Source organism: Uranotaenia lowii, chromosome 3 (assembly GCF_029784155.1).
Source record: "Uranotaenia lowii strain MFRU-FL chromosome 3, ASM2978415v1, whole genome shotgun sequence".
Classification (NCBI taxonomy): domain Eukaryota; kingdom Metazoa; phylum Arthropoda; class Insecta; order Diptera; family Culicidae; genus Uranotaenia; species Uranotaenia lowii.
In genome coordinates this window covers 76,037,052-76,060,448 of record NC_073693.1, presented here as the reverse complement: position 1 = coordinate 76,060,448, position 23,397 = coordinate 76,037,052, and positions in this window count along the sequence as shown.

Below are 23,397 nucleotides of genomic sequence, written 5' to 3'. Positions count from 1 at the left end.
ATTTTCGGAAAATGCCCTGCCTTATTTTAACATGCAATAGACCATATATGTAAATTTCATACTGTTTATTTTATCAAACGGTGTATTTATAACTTGATAAATAAATTTAAATTATTGGAGTAGTTGTGCGCAGAGCAACGAAAAATGTTAAGCGAAAATCGTTTTTTCAGCGAATATCATCATTTCAGCGAACATCATATTTTTTTCTCAATATGTTGAAATTCTATGATTTTATTCTTAAATTATTCATCATATCAGTTTCTTTAAAATATTTTTTTACTTTCGTTTAGAAATGAATGTAATTGAACAGAAAAGCTATTTTTTCAATCAAAATTCCGTGATTATTATGAAAATATACATACTTATAAAATCAAATTTTCAAAACTTTTCAAATAACTATATGGAGTCCTTAAAACCAAGCACTTTATTTGTTTAAATATAAGCACTGGATCTATCTGAAATTATATCCCTGAAAAGCTATTCAATACGACTTTAGCAAATAAAGTTATTTTTGTTGCAAAAAACCCATTTTCAGGGACTTTTTTACTTGAAGGTCGGTTTCTGAAGACCACAAAATTTTTAAAAAGCTTCTGATAGAAGACACTTGAACAATTATAAAAGGGTACAGTTTATAAAAATTCTGTTGTTTTGATTTCACATCCAAAACAGTAATCCGAGTCTACATAATCCAAATCGGTTAAATAATTGTCCTTTTATATGCTTGGTGTCTCTGGTTACTCTTTTTCAAAATCTGGAAAATGGGGAATTTTAAAGCTTCTCATTTTAGGAAAAGCCAATATCATTCCTTAGATATTTCATCAAACAGGTACAATTTGGTTCATTTACACTAGAATGGCAATGGGTGTATGGGAAAAGTTTCACGGTCGAATTTTTAAAACCTAAGTTTCGGTTTTTTACCCTCAAAAATCTACAAAGGAATCGGAAAAATCGACATTAAAATGTTGATGTTAAAAGATTTAAAAATTAATTAAACGTCAAAATCTGGTCTTATCTCGAATATCTTTTTCATAAATCGACTGAATTATTTAAAAAACTATCAAATGGGAAAAATTTTACGAAAAATGAATTTTTTTTTCGTAAGTCAACTTTGATATTCAAAAAATTACCAAATGGGGGAACCTGAAGGAAATAGGTAAATCGAAATTATAATAGATCAGGAGTTATCTCTTAAAATTTTTATTTGCAAACAATCGACATTCTGGGACCTAGTCGGCTTTCCAAAAAAACGATAAATTTTTAGTCCCAGGAAGTCAAAAAAAAAATTAAGATAATCTCAGATCTCAAAGTTTCATGCATTTTTAGTCATGTAGCATCAAAATAATAATTTAGATTTTCCGATTTTTTTTGTCCCCTATTTACTGATTTTAGAGGGTCAAAAAATCGGAACATTGAGCGCTCAGAGGGACACCTAAATCAAGTTCGAATAAGCTGATGCTTTCCACAGGTTAGTAATTTTGACCAATCTCCGGTCGATTTCTGAAATTCGTTATGACCCAACTTTCTGCCACCGCGTTATTTCTTCGAGGACCCCGAATGATTTCAAAAGTTCTTGAATATTGTATCTTTAATTTTTTTTCCGACTTAGAGTGTCAATTTGACATTCCAAAAGTAAAATCTATCTAAGTCGTTTGAATTATTATGAATTTGATATAAAACTTATATCAATAAAAACCTTGTAATGTCAGTAAAATATGTATAGAACATTATATATAGCTAAACCTATTAGTTTTTTTGTTATTCAGCATAAAAGAAAAAAAAAATCCTAAAACACATGCCTTAGGAAAACTGCCGTTGTTCATATATTACACGTCCAAAAAAATATTTGCCTCATGCATATGAAAGCTGAAGTTAATGTCTACATCATGAAGCCAAGAAATATTTTTTAAATTTTTTTTAATGAAATGGTCACAAAAAGTACAAAAAAGTTGTCTGAAAAATCACTTTTCATTCGATTGCTAGTAAAAACTGTTTGAGCGATGGTAGAGTTTTTGAAAAAATATAACTACAAAGTTTATTTATATTCGAGCATTTTGCTGTCTTTAAATTTTTTAAGCAACAAAAATTGAGTTTACTTGAATTTTTCAAAGTTCTCTACTTTTCACTACTTTACAAATTGAAATTTCATCTGTTTTTGTGGTCCATCGTCAGGTTGTACTCGGATTTTCAGTGCTTTTACTTTGTTTGGACAAATCAAAAGTATATTCATTGGAAAGCACATTCAATCCACATTTTAGTGAGGTGCAACAATTCACGCTGTGAGATTTCACAAAAATATGAAAATTATAAACGTAAAATCATTCCTGAATTTCTAGAACCACAAGCAGCACGTCCAGCAAAACGTGTTTGTTTGCTCTCCGAGTAGGAACGGTGGATGGTGATTTGGGCAGAGAGCCAACCCGAGAGAAGAAATAATGATTTTGTGAGTTATTTCCTCGTGAAAATTCGGAAGATATATGCGGCGAAAAAACCTTTGTCACAAACGTTATATAAACTTTCTTATTTAGATTGATCTGGATTTTTAATTTTTCAAAACCTTTTTTTTTAATCCAATTTTGATTGAAGAGTGTTTTGTAACAAGAATGAACTTTGATGCCAAGCAGTTCAAATAGTGAAACTAGATTAACCTCATTGTAGGGATGAGATGAAGAATATACTGAAAATAAATCAAATTTAATTAGGAAAAAAATAAAATAATAGTTGTATTCGGCAACACTGTAGATGAATAAAATAAAATAAATTTCTATGAGATCATTTGCTATTTTGGCAGCACTTGACAAACAAACAAAACAAAGTCAGTCATTGATCTATTCTTGCGAGCGACAGACGTGTTTAAGTGAATCTCTGGATTGAGATTCGTAAAATCACGACACTCATCTAGAAATCTGTGATGATGGAAAATTATTTAATAAGATAATTTGAAGATGCAGGGTTTGAAAATTCAAACAACTCATTTTGATTGCTTTTCAAACATTTTAAAAACCGAATGGCTTGGAAAATGTCGGTCCAACATTTGACTTGATTAACAGTTTTTTATTTCGTACACACTAATTAACCTAGCTTGTGAACAGCTACAGTTTTTGAAATTGTGTTAATCGGCAACTTATCTTTGGACTTATTTATATAAGATTAGCTGGAAATTACAGAACCATGTGATAAGATGAAATGACATTCAACTTTTAAAAGCATCACATCAGATTGATATGAATTACTTGATGGTTTAATTATTTTCAAACTCGGTAAGCTACTTACACGGATCATACGAATTTCCCCCTTTCAACGCAAATAGTTTTGCTTCCGGATGAATTCATTGCCATTGGCTAATTGCAATCTGATGAGATTGAAATTCCTTCTTGCTCCATTTTGCATGCCTCAACCAGTTAAAAAGAGTTATTCCTGTTACTTTTCCCAGACGAAGTCCTCGACTGACTGTGTTAAATCATGTGGTGGTGGAAGTCCGGCTTCGAGGAAATATTTTCTCTCGGAAAGTTCGTACACAAGAAAAATCCACCACCCGGACGACATTTTCCAGCTTCTTCCTGGAAAGCTTCCTAGAGGGATGCTGGACAAAAAGGGAACTGGAAAAAAATCCGTAATACTCCTTTGATGAGCTACCTTTCAAAGCCATTCATTAACTGTAACATTCCGAGATTTATTGTAAATAAATTACATTCCGATCCGGTGGAGTCCAGGCATCGGTTCTGGGTAGTTCTTCTTACGAGATTCTTTTCGCACAGTTGCTGCGTGTCTCCCGGAGTTTCTTCCCCAGGGGCAATGAAATGAATAACCATAACTTCTTTGATGGGTTTGTTTATGCGGAGCCCAGAGAGAGAGAGAGAAAGAGATGGTTCATTGCATCTGTCATGGAAGTTGTACACCGGAAACAGAACAACCCATTATAGAAGCAAAAGCTGCGAATGAAGGTGAAGAAGATTTGCCAGGGATGAGCTAGCTTGGAGACATTGTCATGGTAACCACTTGCTCGGATATGGTCAAAACCGACTCCGCCATCAGTGTCCGGGGGAATTCTGCTGTGATGTCGCTGGTGACAAATAGAGCTACTCAGTCTTTTCTCGGTTGACCAGACTATACCCAGACTTGAACAGGGCCATTTCGAAGCTCTGGGTATGGACTTCTTCGAATCGTTTCCTGTATGCGAATGTGTTCTTTTTAAGAAAAATATCAGAATTGATTCTAGGATTGCAACCAATTTCAAATGAAAATATCAGCGAAAACAAAAATTCTAATTAATTTATCACGTGGTCTTAGATTTTCCAAGGCGTTTCTTCTATATCAAGTACTTCATGGTGTTTCTGGTACAATTATTTCATTTTTCGAAAATAAGCATTGCTTATTTTTGAACCAATTGGAAGCTGGGACACTCCCCTTTCATTTGAGCCCAAGTTTTAAACAATCCAGCTTTTTAATGATCGAACCAGAAGCAATTTCCTTGATTCAACTTCCCCAAAGAACTTAAAGTGATACAAACTGTGAGTAAAGAGAAGTTTTATCGCAAACAAAGGTTATTTTTATTTCATTTTAAAAAATTAATTTATCTTTTCATCGCTAATTGTAAAGGGTGTGATAAAATTGCCACACACAAAAATTTATTCGCAAATAACTTTTAAACTTGATTTAACCATTTTACTCGTATTATATTTACCCCAGCCATAAGATTCTGCACAAGGTTCCAACGTTGGAACGATGCAAAAGATCCTTGTTCTCGTAATGAATGCGCAAGATTTTTTCACGTACGAGCTGTTCTTTCGACTCCGTTTCCGCGAGCTTCGATCACAGGACTTCAAAACTTGCAGGATGTAAACAATGCACTATGAACTAAATCCACTTAAATTTTCATTCAATTCAACTCAACGGTTTAGAAGTTAGAGCAATATCATAATGTGGCAAATTCATCGTGGACACCCTTTACCAATACCAGAAAAAGTATTCTTACGACTTAGTTATTAACTGTACAGTGTTTGAATGTTCAGGATGGGTTATCTGAATAAAAAATCAATCTTCACATAAATTTGATGAGGATTATCTGAAGTAAAGGATATTCATGGGGGTTGGTGATGAAAACAGATGGAAAAGCTTTACTTGAAAACTGTGAAAATCATGTTTTACTTTGAGCAAAGTAACAATTGGAATATGGGCAAAATCTAGGTAAATTAATGAAGTCAAACTAATCTGAGCATGTCAAGCAACCACAATACCATCATGTTTTCTACAATCTTCAATATGGGTTTAAATCTGGAACAAGTACGCTTACAGCCATCTGCGAATTGCTAGATTCTGTGATTGAAAAAATAGATACCAAAAAAATCGTGGGTGGACTCTTTCTAGACCTTAAGAAGGCCTTCGACACTCTTAATCATGATATATTACTGAAAAAACTGGAGTATTATGGCATAAGAGGCCTAGCCAACAATCTTATACGCAGCTACTTGGCTAACAGGAAACAATTTGTCACCTTAGGTGAGGCAAAGAGCTCTCTAGAGAGCTTGTAAGTTGGTGTTCCACAAGGCAGCAATATAGGACCCTTACTGTTCTTACTATACATCAATGATCTCAGCAAATTACCGCTGCGTGGTATACCTCGTCTATTTGCTGATGATACAGCCTTATTTTATCCTGAAAACTGTCCAAATGCTGTTATGACCAACATGGAAGAAGATTTAAAACTCCTTCACAAATATTTTTCAGCTAAACTCCTGACCCTCAATCTTGCTAAAACGAAGTACATGATTTTTCACTCTCCAAAGAAAAAAATTGAACTTAATTGCGATCTCAATCTATCCAATACAACTATAGAGAGGGTTACCAACTTCAAATATCTTGGAATAATTCTAGACGAAACTCTGTCATGGCTCTGCCACATTGATCAACTACATAAAAAAATTTCATCCCTGAGCGGAGTTTTATGGAGGGTGAAAGCTTTTGTTCCACGTCATATTTTACTTAAATTTTATTTTGCTTTTGTACACTCCCGTTTATATTATTTAATAGCTGTATGGGGCAGACCGTCGTTATCTCTTGTTTTTCGTCTACAAACCCTTCAAAACCGTTGTCTGAAAACCATATTCAATTATCCCTTTCTCTATCCAACCAATTTAATTTATTCTAATCGCTCTCATAATATATTACCTCTGTCAATACTTTGTGATCTTCAAACTATAACCTATGTTTTTGATAATTTAAACTCTTCAAACAATAATCAAAACTTTATTACTGTCTGGTCCAGAGGGGGCCAAACCTAAGCCCTCGAGTCCCTGGTCGTTCCTCTGGAGACTCAGTGGAGGGTGGGCACACAAGGCCTTCTTTTCTGGCTAGCTCGATCTCGAGCAGGAATGGAGCTCCTCAAGGTCGGCTTTTACAAATGCTGCTGATCAAGGACTGTTCGGAATGGATTCAACACACTACCGCTGTAAAATTTAGTTTTACTGTTTTTTATTGGAATTACCTTTGTGTTTTGTGTGGCGTGTGTCTCGATGGGCCGGCCTTTGCTGCTGTTGACGCTACTCCTTCTGAACGCTACGGGTATTTGGGGTGTGGCTAGGCAGTTGACAAGAATTGGCGGTAACTTTGCCAATTCCTTGTCAGCCCCTCAGGCCGGAACGGATGTGGGATTCCGTTCAGCCTTCCAAATAGTGGATTCCCTTCGGGATTCGATCCTGTATTACGGTGGGTAATTTTCTGCCAAAGTGGTCCAAACTGCAGAAACGCGGTACCAGATTGGAACCTCCCCGATACTAGTTTGTCCCGGAGGGCATAAAGCATATGCTCCTAAGTTTTGGGTCCTGGTGGATAAAAGGCCGATAAAACTTTTGCGAGGGCTACCAAGATCTCTTCACTTTTACCTGATTCCCTTTTCTTGAACGCGCACTGGTGTTTTTCCGCTACCGGACTTATTGAACTTTAAACTTCTGTTAGTTCAACACTTATATGGTTAGGTTAAGTCCTCTCGATACGCAACCTGGCTGTCTTGGCGATCAAAGCGGAAAGAGATCTTCTTAGCGTTAGTTTTGGTAGCTTTCCTCTCATCAGGCCGATTATACCACTTTTCTAACTTCTGGACTAATACCTTTTTAGTTTGTGCGTTCGTTTTATACCCGTTCTCGTACAGCATTTTGTGTATTTGTTTCAGTGTACCTGTGTTAACATGTTGTGTTCTTGTGAGTCCTGTATTTTATTTTAACTAAACCTATCTTGCTCTGATGAAATAACTAACCAATTAACCAATTAACTAACATTTAACTATAAACAAATAATTTAAGCAAATAAACAAATAATGATTTAATTTATGAAAACTTTACCGAGTTGAATATCGCAACGGTAACAACTTAAGATTCAATAAGGGTTTGCGATATCACAATACTCGTCAATCTCACCATTTGATGCGCAGTACAAGTTCAACAAGCTTTGGCCAACGTCGAATTTCCTTCATTGATCCAACCAAATTCAACAGCCTTCCTGAAGAAATTGAAAACAGTTCCAACAGAAATATTTTTAAGACAAAACTTATGCAGTACTTCAAAGATAACCTAAACCGATGATCAACCAACCACTTATTTCAGTCCTTTCTTTAATTTTTTTTAATTTTCTTAGCGATAAACTTAATTTAAATTATGTAGTTTAAGTTGTATTCTTAGTTACTCTTTATATTAATAATTCTTTTAAATCTTAGTTTTTTTTTTCATTAGATAAATAATGGATCTATTAAAAGGAATATTCTTCCACTGAGATTCATTTTAACAAATATTGTTATTTTCCTTCATTACATTTCCTCGCATTAAATAATAATTTTGAAAGTTCTCAGCATTATTAAAACTTTGCTCGCGTTTTCAAGTATATATTAAGTTTTTTCTTGTTTTGCTGCCAGACATGCTGAGAACAGTTAGCGTTCATTACCAGGGGGCTCAAATCGTGCTTTTTGGTGTGGGGGAGTGTGGTGGGCCGCTAAGTCGTAAAAAAAAATAAAAATAAAAAAAAAATACATTCTGTTCATTTGACAATCAACTCTGAGAAGTGTTGTTATTTTTTCATTAAAATTAGAAAATTACAATCCTGGAGAGATCTTAAAAAGCAAAAATTAATAAACAAATGTTTGCGGTGTTCCATTAAGACAACTACCCGAACAAAACCCGTGTTTTTTAAATGTTATGTTGAAAATGAAAAAAAAAAATTTTCCCATCAGCAAGATTTAACAAATGCAAAACTTTCAGACAAGAAAAATTAAAAATTCGCAAGAAAATTTTGAATTTAAGCCCAGTCAACCAATGAAACGTATATTGGGAAAATGATTAAAAATAATTGTTTTAAAGCAAATAAACCACTGGAAAATTGTTAAAAACAAAGTTGGTGTTGGGATATTGTAATCTTTTTCTATTAGATCGAAGAAAAAAACCATGAAAGACGATAATCTTGAATTTTTACCTTAAATGTGTGTAAACTCGATCGCGAACAAGGTAGAACAATTTTTGTTTTATATATTAAAACACCATCCTTGGGTATCCATGTTCAGTGACAGTGAAAACAATAAAAACCTTTAAAAATTATCAAAAAGGATGAAAGTTTTTCAACAAAAAAATTTGTATCAATATCCAAATGGGTTTTTGAAAATTTGGGCTTTGATGAATGAAAAAAGTCGAATATGTTTCTAAGTCTTTAACTGGGATAAAAGAAAGTCCTCCCTCACATTAACTTTGTCCAATATGAAAATATCCCAATTATCAGGTTAAAATGGAGCCATCTGTTTTCATAATAAACCAAGGCTGCTGAAATCACAGAAAAATATCTGATTTTACTAAATTTAAAGCATTTTTTTCTGTGTCACTGAACAAACAAATTGGGAAACATTCACAGTATCGTTTTTTCAAAGTTATGATTTTTGTGTCAACATAAATTTTTGAATTTCAATTTTGTTTTGGAAAAAAACGCTGTAAAATTGGTTATTTTTACTGACTTTTCTCAAGAAAAATTTGAAAAAAAATCATTTTTTAATAACTTTTCAAAGAAAAATATGCAATTTCCATCACAGAAAACCTTGATCTGTGATGGGAATCATATCATTCATCATATCTTTTTGTTTAATTTTAGTAACTCGCGGTTTTAAGCATTTGCTGACAGCGTTTTATTTCAAGCTGATATGCTCCAAAAATTAGAGAGATACATAAACTCGTAAATGAAATAGAACCATTTTTGTTAGACTAAACAATTTGTGATATTTTTAAGTTACAGGAGAGTTGATACTTTAATCAGGGTGCCCTAAGCTTTGACAAAAATCATTCAAAATCTTAAGATAAATATTTAATTATCTTTTTTGGACATATTAGTTTCCATTTCACATTTTAAAAGTGTCAGACAACAAGAAATCTAATGATAAACTGTTAACACGAAATCTAATTGTTTGTCTACTACTCTTTTTTCATTGCGTACTTCGAGACGCAATTTTCTAGTATTTAAATAAATACAGTATTTTAGTTCATTTTAACAGATAATTACTGGATAAACATTAGTTATTAGACAGACATTAGTTATTTCATCACGATCCATTCAGAAGAAAAATATATCTATCTTTTTGGACGCTAGGGATCAATTATACCCAAAACAAACATTTTGAAAAACTTTTCTTTTGAAAAAATTACATTATGAAGTATCCTTTACGATTGACATATTAGAAAAAATATTATAATTATTATTTTTTCATATGAAAAATATTATAGAGTGATTAAGAAAGATCTTCAAATCACATTTTGTTAAATTTTTCTTATCAAATTCCATAACTCGAGAAATTTAATTTTTAAAATTAGCTGAGATAACAGCATTGTTGTTTTGTGCTTTTTGGTACATTTTTCTAGCACATTTGATATTAAGATAAGATATTCCTGTTTCGAGATAAAGCGGAGGAATCAAGTATCACCATGGATCAAGTATCCTCATTCTCCCTAACAGTCTTTTTTGGGTGAAATCACAGAAAGTCAGAATTTTTCATCCGCAAAAACTCGGAATTTTTATCGGCAGCCTTATTATAAACCCCCAAGAATGCCTTCAAATCAGAGAATCCTGATCAAATTTCTGTGAAAGATTGATCTTTAGTTAAAATAAACCATCCTGAATACATAAACACTCTTCAATCAATAACTAACTCATAAGAATACTTTTTCTGATATTGTACAATCAGCGATGAGAAGTTTTATTAAATTTTTAAAATGAAAAAATAATCACTGTGCTCACTACAATACAATTCATTTCTTTTAATTTGTACCACTTTGATATCCTAAGCAAAATTATAGCCAGACAACTTTTCTGTTGGATCAATCTTTCAACATTTGGATTTGGAATAGCGCTATAGGTAAAATAAGTGTTCCAACAGTGACATGACAAGTATGAATTTGTCTTTCATGAAACCATCAAAAAGGTTAAAGTATCTTCAAAAAATAAAATGTTCTAGGTCCCCCGATGGATTATTTAGAATTTAGATCTAAGCGAAAGGGGGAAGTCCCAGCTTTCAGACGATGCAAATATGAGCGAGGCAATTGTGTGAAAAAAAAGGTTTTCTTCCGAGACACCGTGATTTATTTCTTGACCATAACCAAGCAACACAGCAAAATTATTCTCGAATAGTCGAAAACGGGTCATGTTTCCATAGTTAATTTAAAGAAATAATCTTGATTTTTGTAGAGAAATATAAGTGGAGAAACACAGTGACTGGTATTCATATTTTGACACACGGGTTTAAAATATTCTTGCTCAAGGATAAGAAAAAATGGTAATGGTTCAGTAAAATATAAAAGCGCTGCCCTGGAATATTCAATGCAATGTGGAGAGATATGTTGAGAACAAATTTTAAAATACATATTGAAACATTTCAATAAACAAATTATCTCTTCGAACTTTTTAACAATTTCATTTTTCTGTACATTTCCGGAGAGATTTCCGTCAAAAAACCAAAAATTTCACCTGATTTAGTTCACATAATGCGACTTGATGTTTTGCAATCCTTAAACTGAGTTTTGAGATAAATTTTTCCAATAACAAATGTACGTATCAGTGGTTTTAAAACTTTTTTCATTAACCGCCCCATTTTGCTAAATTTTTTAGCTCAACGCCCCCCTTAAAAAAATTTGGAATATAAATTTAAAAAAAAACTATTCAGACCCCATTCGTTTTTGGAAACAAGCTCGTAAATTTTGTGTTGTTAAAATCGAATGTAACCAAAATCAAACGATTTTTTTGATAGTATAGTTAAACATGATGAGAGCCCTCAATTTATTAGATTTGTTCAATAACATTAGTTTTTTTTTGACGGAAAAAAGTGTTTTTTACTGCTGAATACAAGTATTATTGAGCCTTTTAAATAAATAAAAAAAAACGATTATTTGGAATATTGCCAAAAACAAACGGTTTTGCACTAATGTTGCCAAAATCGAATGGGTCTGCACATGGAAATATTGACAAATTTATTCAGGACATATTCTTCTTCTTCTTTGCCGATGCTATTTTTAGCACGGCTATGAACTGCTTTATCGGCTTGCTTTTGTTCCGGTACAGTAATTGAGACTTATATGGCCAAAGAATTTGTTTATATTCCGTAGAGTTGACAATTTTCGTGTTCTGAGTTTCTTTTCTGTGTAAAATTTCCGGATGTGTGTTCATTTTCACGTATGTAAATTTACAAAAATTCTTTAACCTAGTTGGAGGCATTGGAGATCGATCCCCAATCGTGCGGCTACAAACTAAAAACCCGATTTAATACACTTGACAGTGGATTGTAGCCTTTCTTACAGCCTGTAAATTATATTTGGGTACATATAAAACAAAATGAATTATGAATTATGATTAATGAATTTCATACGCAATAAATCCAAAATGAATTTAGGAAATAAAGATTCAAAGTTTTTATTAGGATAAAAGTATTTTTATATAATCATAAATTTCATATAAATAACCTTATTTGCAACTAATTGGAGATTTTTGAATAACTAGATTCTGGAATATCATGTATGATTCCGTTTCTATGACATTATAATCTAACTCAATTTACTCCTTTTGGAGTTACAGCATATGATATCTTCAAAATGGAAGGGGTATAAAAATTAAGAATACAATTTAAAAAAAGATACCTGACCATGTATTTCAAATAATTCAACCTCTGAAGTAGAGGAAACAAATACATAGATAAAATTATTGGATAAAATTTCAATTGCTAGAGTAAAATACGATACCAAAATGTAGAAAATCTGTAGAATAAATTTTGAAAATTAATAATATTGAAAATTTTGAAAGCGTAGTTTTTTTAACTTTGTTATTTTGAGATTTTTATTCTGTTTTGTTGATTTTGTCTATTTCGTTAATTTTGTTAATTTGGTCATTTTTTCCATTTTGTCAATAATGTCAATTTTATCAATTTTCATGATTTTGTCAGCATTGTTAGTTAGTAAATTTTGTCAATTTAACCAATTTTCTAGATTTTGTCGATTTTAAAAATTTTCATGATTTTGTCAACTTTTTCAAATTTGAAAATTCTGTCAATTTTTTCAAATTTGTCAATCTTGTCAATTTTGTCAGCTTTGTCAATTAAGTGCATTTTGTCGATTTTGTCATAGTCAATTTGGCCTATTTTCTCAATTTTGTCAATTTTCTTCGATTTTGTCAAGTTTGTCAATTTTGTCAATTTGTCAATCTTGTCAATTTTGTCAATTTGGTCAATTGGGTCAATTTTGTAAATTTCGCCAGTCAATTTTGGAAATTTTTTAAATAAAGTGAATTTTGTCGATTTTGTCTTTGTCAATTTTGTGAATTTTGACAATTTGGTCGTTTTGGTCAATTTTGTCAATTTTGTCGATTTTTGTCAGTTTTATCAATCTTGTCAATTTTGTCAATTTAGTGAATTTTGTCGATTTTGTCATCTCTTTTGTCAATTTTGTTAATTTTGTCAATTTTGTCAATTTGGTCAATTTTGTCAATTTTGTCAATTTTGTCAGTTTTGTCAATTTTGTCAATTTTGTCAATTTTGTCAATTTTATCAATTTTGTCAATTTTGTCAATTTTGTCAATTTTGTCAATTTTGTCAATTTTGTCAATTTTGTCAATTTTGTCAATTTTGTCAATTTTGTCAATTTTGTCAATTTTGTCAATTTTGTCAATTTTGTCAATTTTGTCAATTTTGTCAATTTTGTCAATTTTGTCAATTTTGTCAATTTTGTCAATTTTGTCAATTTTGTCAATTTTGTCAATCTTGTCAATTCAGTGAATTTTATCGACCAATTTTCTCGATTTTGTCAATTTTATAAATTTCATCAAATTTTATGATTTTTTCAACTAAGTGAATTTTGTCAAATCAATGAATTATGTCAAGTTTGTCAATTTCGTCAATTTTGTCAAATTGGTCTATTTAGTCAATTTTTTCAATTTTGTCGATTTTGTCATTTTTGTATTTGGTCGACCTGGCGAAAATGTTTTTTTCTGTTTCTTCAACTTTGTCAATAATGATTATTAGCTTTTTAGCTTTATATGCATGTTCCAAAAAAAATCCCAAATGCTTCAAACTCTACTATGGAGGGCTTGGTGGCGCTACTGTTTGGTTGTCATCTTCCATTGGCTTCAGCAAGTGAAAGTTCAGATCGACCTCCAAGCAGTCATCGTTTTTGCAAGACACCAACCCCAACAACAACAACGCAACGTTAGATCTGAAGAGAGGAAGAGAAAAGGGAACAAAAAAACAAGCCCGAGAGCTTAAAGCTCGAGAGGATTCAGTAGCATTTGTCTTATTAGATTTAATTTGCTTCCACGGGCGAAATACTCTCCTCTCGTTGCTTTTTAAGAAAAAGCTTCGTAAGCACGAACGGCATGTGAGAAGATGAGAGGACATACATCGTCCGCGTACCCGTGTTGTTTTCCCCTTCTCAGAGCAATCTGTGCCTGAATATAATGTTGGGCGAAGTTACTATCGCTTCCGTACCATGCAGTGTGGGCATGACGTACTCACGTACTACGTACTACGTACTTGGTGAAAACCATTTTTATGATTCAAATTCGGGGCTTCGGTTCTGAAATTTTTGTAATGGATCGGTATCTAACTGATCCATAAAAATTAAAAATAAATCATTGGCCGGGAAAATTTTAACTGTCTTCTTCCTCCCATACGGTTTCTGTCAGGATGACATCAAAACCTGAGTGGGAGTGAAGCCTCTCTGTTCTCCCTTTCACACATCGACAGGTCCATACTTTTAGATAGCAAGCGCGTATCTATGACGTCACGTATAATTTGACGTTATATATACGATAATCTTGAGTTTAGTGACTGCTGGTTGTGGCTAGCCAGCCATATTGACACGTTTTGGAGTGATGATTTGATGATAATTACTATGAAAATTTATTTTTCAAACTATTTTGTTTTTTTCTTCTTTCTTTTATACATTGAAGAGGGAAAAAAAATCAAATTTTTTAAGACAAAAATCATTTTTATTGTACTTCCCAGTTTTGCAAAAACGTGTGGACAATGTTTACAAAAAATCACACCAGCACACACAAATACACTGACATCGTCTGAACTCGTCGAGCTGATTCGATAGGTACCTATAAAGGTATATCTAAGACCCATAATTAAGGATCTCCCAAATCGACCGATAACTATACCTTTCTGTAAGAAAGGCAAAACGCTAGCTATAAAACTAAATGCCCGTCCTAGGACAAATACTGAAAACAAGACAAACTGGAAAACAAACAAAAAATCATCTAATATAAACCCACTCATTTAAATTTTTGTAAACAGAATTCTTACACGTCATGTTTCTTTTCCACGAATGTACGAATTTTCTTAAATAAATTTTCATTATGATCAGTTTTTTAGTTGCTATAGGATTAAATGTTCACCAAAAAAGAAATCTCTTTATCAACTTTTAAGAAATATTTCTAATAAACCGGCAAGGTTTTCAAGTGACCAACATGTTATAATTTTTGAGCATCGCAAGCTCTTATGATCGTTAAATCATATTATTCTATATGATACGCACTGCAACGTGATGTACACATTGTTCCTCAATTTTAACCATCAATAAATTTTTAATTTATCACTATAATCAATTTTAGGACGCGATTTTACTTTAACTTGTTGACTCGGGGCGTATAAAGCACAATTGATCAGGGCACGATGACCATTTTCTGCCGTAGCATCTAGCAGCGAGTTCAACTCGATGAAGTCAACTGAGTTATAGAGCCACAAATTGACTTGCTTACATCTGATGATTTTATCTATTGGTAAGGTGTCGGACAGGTAATCAAAAGACTCTAGTTCGATTCCTGGTCGAAGTGATTTTTTTCAGAAACCATTCAAAATCGATTATTGTGATTGTTACATTAAACAGCTAGTAGAATTATCCGATTATCCGAATTGGTCAATATCATCTTGACGTGTTTCTTTCAATTTTGCATTAAAAAAACCTTAACACCCCTCATTTTGAAGGTGTGTGTGTGTGAATGTTGCTTCTATTTTGATTTTGGAATTCACTCTTCAGTTGTCAAAATGCCGTCCAAGGAACAAGAGCAGCGTATCAAAATTTTGCTCGCGCATCGCGAAAATCCGAGCTACTCGCACGCAAAGCTGGCAAAATCGCTAAAAGTTGCCAAATCAACCGTTACAAATGTCATTAAAGTGCTTGGGGAACGTTTGTCGACAGCCAGGAAGTCTCGATCGGGGGGAAATCGAGAACCTGAAGCCGCTGAGACGACAAAGAGAGTTGCCGATAGTTTCAAGCGAAACCCCCCGAAACCTCTCTCTCCGAGATGCCGCAAATAAGCTGGATGTATCGTCTACAACCGTGCATCGAGCCAAAAAACGAGCCGGACTATCGACTTACAAGAAGGTAGTGGCTCCAAATCGCGATGATAAAAAAAACACGACGGCCAAAGCGCCGTCCCGTCCCGGAGGCTGTACACGACGATGCTGACGAAGTTTGACTGCGTGGTAATGGACGACGAAACCTACGTCAAAGCCGACTACAAGCAGCTTCCGGGACAGGAGTTTTATACGGCAAAAGGAAGGGGAAAGGTAGCAGATATTTTCAAGCACATGAAACTGTCAAAGTTCGCGAAGAAATATCTGGTTTGGTAAGCCATCTGTACCTGTGGCTTGAAAAGCAGCATTTTCATAGCTTCCGGGACTGTCAACCAGGAAATTTATGTGAAAGAGTGTTTGAATAAACGTCTGCTGCCTTTCCTGAAGAAACACGGTTGTTCCGTACTGTTTTGGCCGGATTTGGCATCTTGCCATTACGGTAAAAAGGCCATGGAGTGGTACGCCGCCAACAACGTGCAGGTGGTTCCCAAGGACAAGAACCCTCCCAACACGCCAGAGCTCCGCCCAATTGAGAAATACTGGGCCATTGTCAAGCGGAACCTAAAGAAGACCAAAAAAACTGCTAAGGACGAGCAGCAGTTCAAGGCAAACTGGCTTCCCGCGGCGAAGAAGATGGACAAGGTGACTGTACAAAATCTAATGGCAGGGGTTAAGCGTAAGGCCCGGCTATTCGGATTTGGAAAAGCGGAAGCCTAACTGAATATTTTTCCAGAATTTTATACTTATTAAACTTGAAAAAGAAATTTAGTTTGATTTTTAAAATAAACGATTCCATCGATTTACACGCGTTTACCCTTGACCAAATTTTGACCGACTGATGGTGCTTATAACCCCGGTGGGGGTTCTCATTATGCCCCTGCAATGACTGATTTGCAGCTCTTGGCAAAAAAAACGTTTTAATCTACTTTTTCAAGTTTAAGCCCGTTAGGAAATATACTTTGCTAGTGTCTGAAACCAAACAATGAAGTACCTCACAAATAAAAGCTGTATTCTATAGTTAAATAAGCGTCTTGAGGTGGCCATTATGCCCTACAATCTAAAAATTGTTTGCTGAACACAAATCCTTATTACGTCACTTATCACCATAATTATTCGAAAACTACTATATTCCCACCCTCTTTCAACCCGATAGAGAGAGATTGGTTGAAATGTACAACTTGGTCGTGCACTCATTTATCACCTTCAGACTTCATGTGTACGGTAGTTATGTTCAACGTTCTCCAAAACCACACTTTGACCAAATGACAGAGATCTGGTGGTAGCAAGGTGCAGTTGCTGTTGGTCCATTGAACATGCGATTCCAAAATTTCCTCAGGCTTACTCTTACGGACACTTTTTCGATATCGTGTAACTTTTGCTTTTTTACGTTTCGACATTTTGGCATAGGCTCAAGTTTCATCAAATGGTGTATTTTAAATCATATTGTACAGCCAATTTATTATTTGAACGAAACACATTAAGAATTTATTAAAATATAACAAAAGGAAGAGAATAGAATTTGACAAACTATTCAACTTAAACAGATTTTGAAAATAAAAAATTAAGCTTAGATGAATAATTAAGAATTGAGTGTTATGTGGTTTCCTCCAAATAAAATGATTTTCAGAATAACCACAAAAATCAAATGCACCGTAAGAAATATCCCCATCAGAAGACGCTTCAATGCATTTGCTGCGCAAATAAAACAACTTCCACTAGTGACAAAACTTTCGGATGGAAAAATAAAACATCTCGTACCAACAAGTGCAAAATATTTACCACAACCACCAAACGACGACATCGAAACCATTTTTCTCTCGAGAGCTCCAGGGTAGAGTAACTACAGAAAGCCACACGTAATCCAGCAGGGACATTACTCATCGGTCACCGGAAGGAAATTCTGGCTGGAATCCGACAAGCTCGGCTTTTCCCCCCAAAGCCAAGGAAGCATTCGGAAGGACTCTCTCCGCTGGCTTTGATGACGTTCCGGATGAGTGAGGTAGAATGAGTAGAACGAATAACTGAATGAATGAATGAATGAATGGGATGGATGGATGGATAGATGATTGTTGAGCTGTAATGACACCCGGCTAGACTGGTTTATCGATTCGATAATTTGTCAAATGATGGAAAAATGCAATCAGGATTCCACCCAATGCCAGGCTGTCGGAATGCGAGGTGGTTGCTGCTGGCTTAATGGAGTGATCTCTGATTTTCCAGCTTCGTGTGATTGCGGGATGTCTTTGAAGAGGAAAATGGTGACAGTTTTAAGAGTTTAGAAAAATATCCAATAAACTTTTTTATCAAACGGATCCTTAAAAAGAGTAATAAAATAAAGAAAATGGAGTTTAGTACACAAAATTTAAAAAATCATCACAAGTGAACAAATTTCTTTTTTACCGAGGTACTATGAATTAAGGAGATGTTTTTGAAAAACTCGGGGCGATGAACCAAATATGCTTTCAGTTTTCAACGCTCTACCGGAAAAAAAACTTTGGAATTTCATCACGTCACCGGGAAACCAGGAAAGAATCAGGAATTTAAGCACCTCCCCGGGAAAATTGTCATGTTTGAAATTTTAACACGAAACTTTTCAAAATTAATTTTCAAATTTAAGAATGGTTTTAATAGTAAACAAACGAAATTTATATCGCTTTTTTACATAATGCGTAACAAATTGAGGTATCACAATTTTTCGCTCTCGGCAAGTGTGCAACACTTACAAGCAAAATCAAATGTTATAAATCTAATAATTAAACTTTAATCGATAAAACTTATCACAAAACATTTGATCACCAATAATACCAAATTTGGAACAATTAGGTCCAGTGGCTTTCGATAGATATACAGCGTGTCGAATTTTGGTGTTTGTCAGCGTAGATTTCTTTGCGGTCCTTAATGTGTTACCTAAAAAATTTTTTTTATGTTATCGAGTTTCCTATTACCAGTTTTAGTTTTCGAAGTCAGTCAGTCTTCGACATACTTTTTTCATAAATTATTCTATGCAAAAAAAAACTAATATTCTGACTGCGTAAGACGTTTTAAAGCAGAGTTACATTTTTCTGTCGTAAGGAATCTCTTCTTCACCAGAATTTTTTTTATCAATGTTGTTGTGTATTTCGTTTGAATTGGTCTTAGGAACGAAGCCTTACATCGTTAGTGTTTTGTTTTTCATTCTTCCTAAGCTAAACTTTTTCTTAAAGTTTCCTACGCTGGAATATATGTCTTGTGTAAAAATGGTGTCAAAAACAAGCTCCTGTCGAAATCTATGATCTTTATTCTGGTACAAAATTTTATCTTCGATTCAAAGGATTGAAGTTCAGCCCTGTCTTATTGACGATTTTCTTTATTTTCACGAATCCTTAGTTCAAATGACTAGGGCACTACTCTACCAAGATCTGACAAATGATAAATTCGGTTTTCAAACGTTCATCAGGAGGATCGGTCCGAAACCGGATATTGTTTTGGTCTGAAAACGGGTGAAAATGAAACACTTTTTTGGACGACGCAAGCCCTGTCACAAAATACTGGCCAATTTTGAAATAAAATTGAACCGAATCGTAATGTCAACTGTTATATTTGACAGCAATTGGTACAATGGAACAATTGCTAGCAATTTTGGAAGTTCATCATTGTTTTGTATTAAAAAAAAAACATTTTTTCTGAAACATTTCTTAAAATGTATTAAAAAAATTGAACTGCTCTTATAAAATATATATATTTCCATAATAAAGACAAACCCTTTTCAAGTTGATAAGCTATATTGATATTATATTTCGATGTGTTTTCAACATAGTACAAACTAGACAGTTTTTTTTCCATAACTCTAAATACCTATACAAATTCTAAAAAACGGGAATTTTTAGAGTGGCTCAAAACAACCACATAATAATTTCAAGATCAAGATAACTGGATTTGTTTTTGGAAAATTGTTGAAATTGTGGATCAAAACAATGAATAAATGTCAATATCGTTAGATCCGTTCCAAAACATTTATCCTAAAGTTGCCAGATTGCCCGGTACTATCCGGGTTTGCCCGGATATTTAATACAAAATTTGGGAACAGTCCGGTCGGGCCCGGTTGCCCGGATTTCATTGAAAAGTGCCCGGATTTTGCCAGGATTTTTTCACATTATTTGGCAAATCAAACAAAAAAAAATTATTGTATAAAAAATTGTTTTTATCAAGCCACTGAAACAAAAAATTTTTAACTGATTTTGCAAAAATAATCCTGAAAAGATTTTTCGAAGCCTAAAATACGATTTGGTATCTGTTTGTGAATTTTGATGAAAAAATAATTTTTATCAACATTTTTTCTTGATTTTTGTCGAGTTATTTCTGGGTTTGCCCGGCTATTGCCCGGATTTTCGATCGTCAATTTAGAAATGAAATGCCCGAATTTTGTCTGGTTTTGCAAATTCTGGCAACCTTAATGTATAAATTTCCTCTGGAAAAAATTCTTGCAACCTTAATTTATCCTGTCTATTTGATACGAAAAGACTACGTGTTTAAATACGTTGAAATATTTGTCATGATTTCTTACCGGTTAACAAATTTTGGAAAATAATTGTTAGAAATTGGTGGGCTTTGTTTTGAATGTTTTTTTTTTATCAATCTTGATTTGATATAAAAAAAACGAGTATAAAAATACCGGGAAGATACTCATTTTAAACGGGGGAAAACTTTGGTATTTCAAAACGAAAAATCACAAGTAACCCTGATATTGAATAAGCGTACAATTTGGTTTTAAATCTCGGAAAAAGCACTAAGATATTTAAATTAAAAATTTCAATTGCATATTGAAATCTGCTTGTTTTTAACCTTTGAGAAAAAAAAAGTACAGAAACTTTCCAATAAAAGTAAAAAAAAATCGAAATTTCAAAGGAAAATGATGCATTTAGAATCTAAGGATGTGATCATTTAGTATCCGGGCATTTTATTGCGGTGATAGCTACGTTAAAGCTCGGATATGCAAAACTTTAGCAGTCTTGTGTTGGTAATGAAAAGGACTATCTTGCCTATTTTTGATAGATTTTTAAGTTAACGTGTGTTTGTTTCATGGTAAAAATAATTTTGCACATATTTTTTCCTTTTACGCATTTTGCGCCTTGAAAATTCTTCATTGTTGCTGTTGCTCAAGAACTGTTGATTTTTTCAGATTTTTTTTAACCAAATGGTTAAGAAGTATACGGAGCCACTCTAGGATCCACACGAAGTTCAATCCAACCATCGGATTGCAACCTTTGACCTTAAATATGGTAAAAAGTCTATGGTTATTGAGAAAACTGAATGCAGACACCTTAAATAATGCAAAAAATTACATTTCCGGCAGGCAAAAAGTGTTACCTGACTCGCAGACACAAAATAAATAACTAATAATGATCAGTTCCAAAGAAGTGTGTTCTGATGAACGGAGAAATTTATGTTAAAACCGGATTTAAGAGATCAAACTCTTCGAGATGCCTAAGAAACGGATCCAACCCGATTCCAATTGCTTTTTCCAGATGAGTTTGTGTAAAATATCATGATTTTGCAAAGATTTTGCTTCTGTGGTAAAAAAAAAATAAATCAATACATGTCTGAAAAAAGTGTGCAAATATAAAAAACAGATTTTATGAAAAAGTTAGAGTATTTCTCGAATTCATTTATACATTTTTTTTAAATATTTCTACATAAAATGTCATATTAACACCTTCATTTCCTCCATAGAAATTTTTTCGATTAAATGAATATTTTTTAAAATACATACGTTTGTAACTGCCCGGATTCTAAATGATCATAGCCTTATGTTGTTTCTACAAGCATTTATCCTAAAATAATCTGAATACTGGATTGAATTGAGGTGGTCGTGAAAATGATGAAAGGCATGAATCCAGGATGTCAAATTATTCCAAAATCAGATTTATTAAACGAAGACACTAGGCTGCTTTCCTGTGTTATTGTTTCAAAATGATGTTTTCATTATATAAAGTTCAAATATCAGTAGGTCTACCAATTAGAGTTGTTTGATGTTAAGTGAGAGAAAATTATTCAAACTCTAAGCAGAAGGAATTCATATATTTCGAATTGAATCTTATTCTTCTAACGCATAGATAGTTAGACTGATTTATTTTATTTTTTCTATAAAAAATAAGAGAAAACATGTCAATACCTTAAATAAATCATGGAATACATACATCGCATACAACCCTTCAATTCTAAACACGTAACTTTGAGAAGGCCGTTTAACCAAACTATGAAATAAGTCTGTCAATAAAGATATATAATTTTTAGAAAAAAAAATCGTACTTACTTAACACGTTCGTCGCCACGCTCATTTTGGTAGTTTTTCTAGCCGAGTCAAAGAAAACCATGGAGCGAGAAACTGAAGAGGGAGAACTCCAAGATTTGCAACGTGTGCTTCGATGAGATGGACTAGTTTCTCTGAGACTCCTTGTCGTCTAAGAGTAGCCCAGATGTTTTCGAGAATCAGTCGGTCAAATGCTCTTTCGAAATCAACGAACACCAGTAGAAGAGAGTCCTGTAAATCTTCGATTTGCTCCAGTACTATTGGTACTTTTGTGATGTGGTCCACACATGATCGTACGGATCGGAATCCAGTTTGTTGTCGACGGAGAGTAACGTCGATCTTCTCCTGGATCCTATCTAGGATCAACTCGCAGAGAACTTTGAGGGTTGTACAGATCAACGTTATGTCACGCCGGTTACCACACTCTGTTAACACATTCGTCGCCACGCTCATTTTGGTAGTTTTACTAGCCAGCACAAAGAAATTCTCGGAGCGATAAAGTAAAGGGGGAGAACTTCATAATTTGCAACGTGTGGCTAAACTGAGCGGCTTTCTCAAGTAAGAGAACGTCATCCGTTTTTGATGTGACGTGGTCTCCCAGGAAATACACCCGTCACACGAATATGGGTCCCAAGGCGACGAACGTGTTAAGTCCTCTTTCTTGGGAACTTTCACAAAGGCTATCCAGTCGGCCGGGAATGTTACAGTATCCCAAATGTCAGCGAAAAGACGGTGCAACATTTGTGCTGAACACGCAGGGTCGGCTTTCAACATTTCAGCAGGGATGCAATCAGTCCCAGGCATTTTGTTGAATTTCATGTCTTTAATTGTCGCTTCTATTTCAGCCAGCGAGGGCGCTTCCGAGTTGGCACCATCAATGCGGCTTACTGTTGGCACTTCGAGCTACGGGTTTTGGTGGTCATCGCTATTCGTGACTCGGAAGAGTTGTTCAAAATGCTCAATCCAAAGTTTGAGCTGATCTGTTCTGTCTGTCAACAGCTGATCTGATCGGTCTTTCAGCTGAATTCTTGCATTTTTCCTTGCTCCACTAAGACCAAGCCCACCAATGGTTGCTAAACCTCGAATCGAGTACATTCAGCAACATATTTATCAACCCATCATCGCACCAACAGTTGCTAACTTGATTCGTGAAATAGCATTCGAGCAGTAGGTTGATACAGGATGCGTTTATGTAGAAACCCGGTAGCAACGCAGCCGGTAGTTGCTATCAGAAAATAAACAAACACAAATA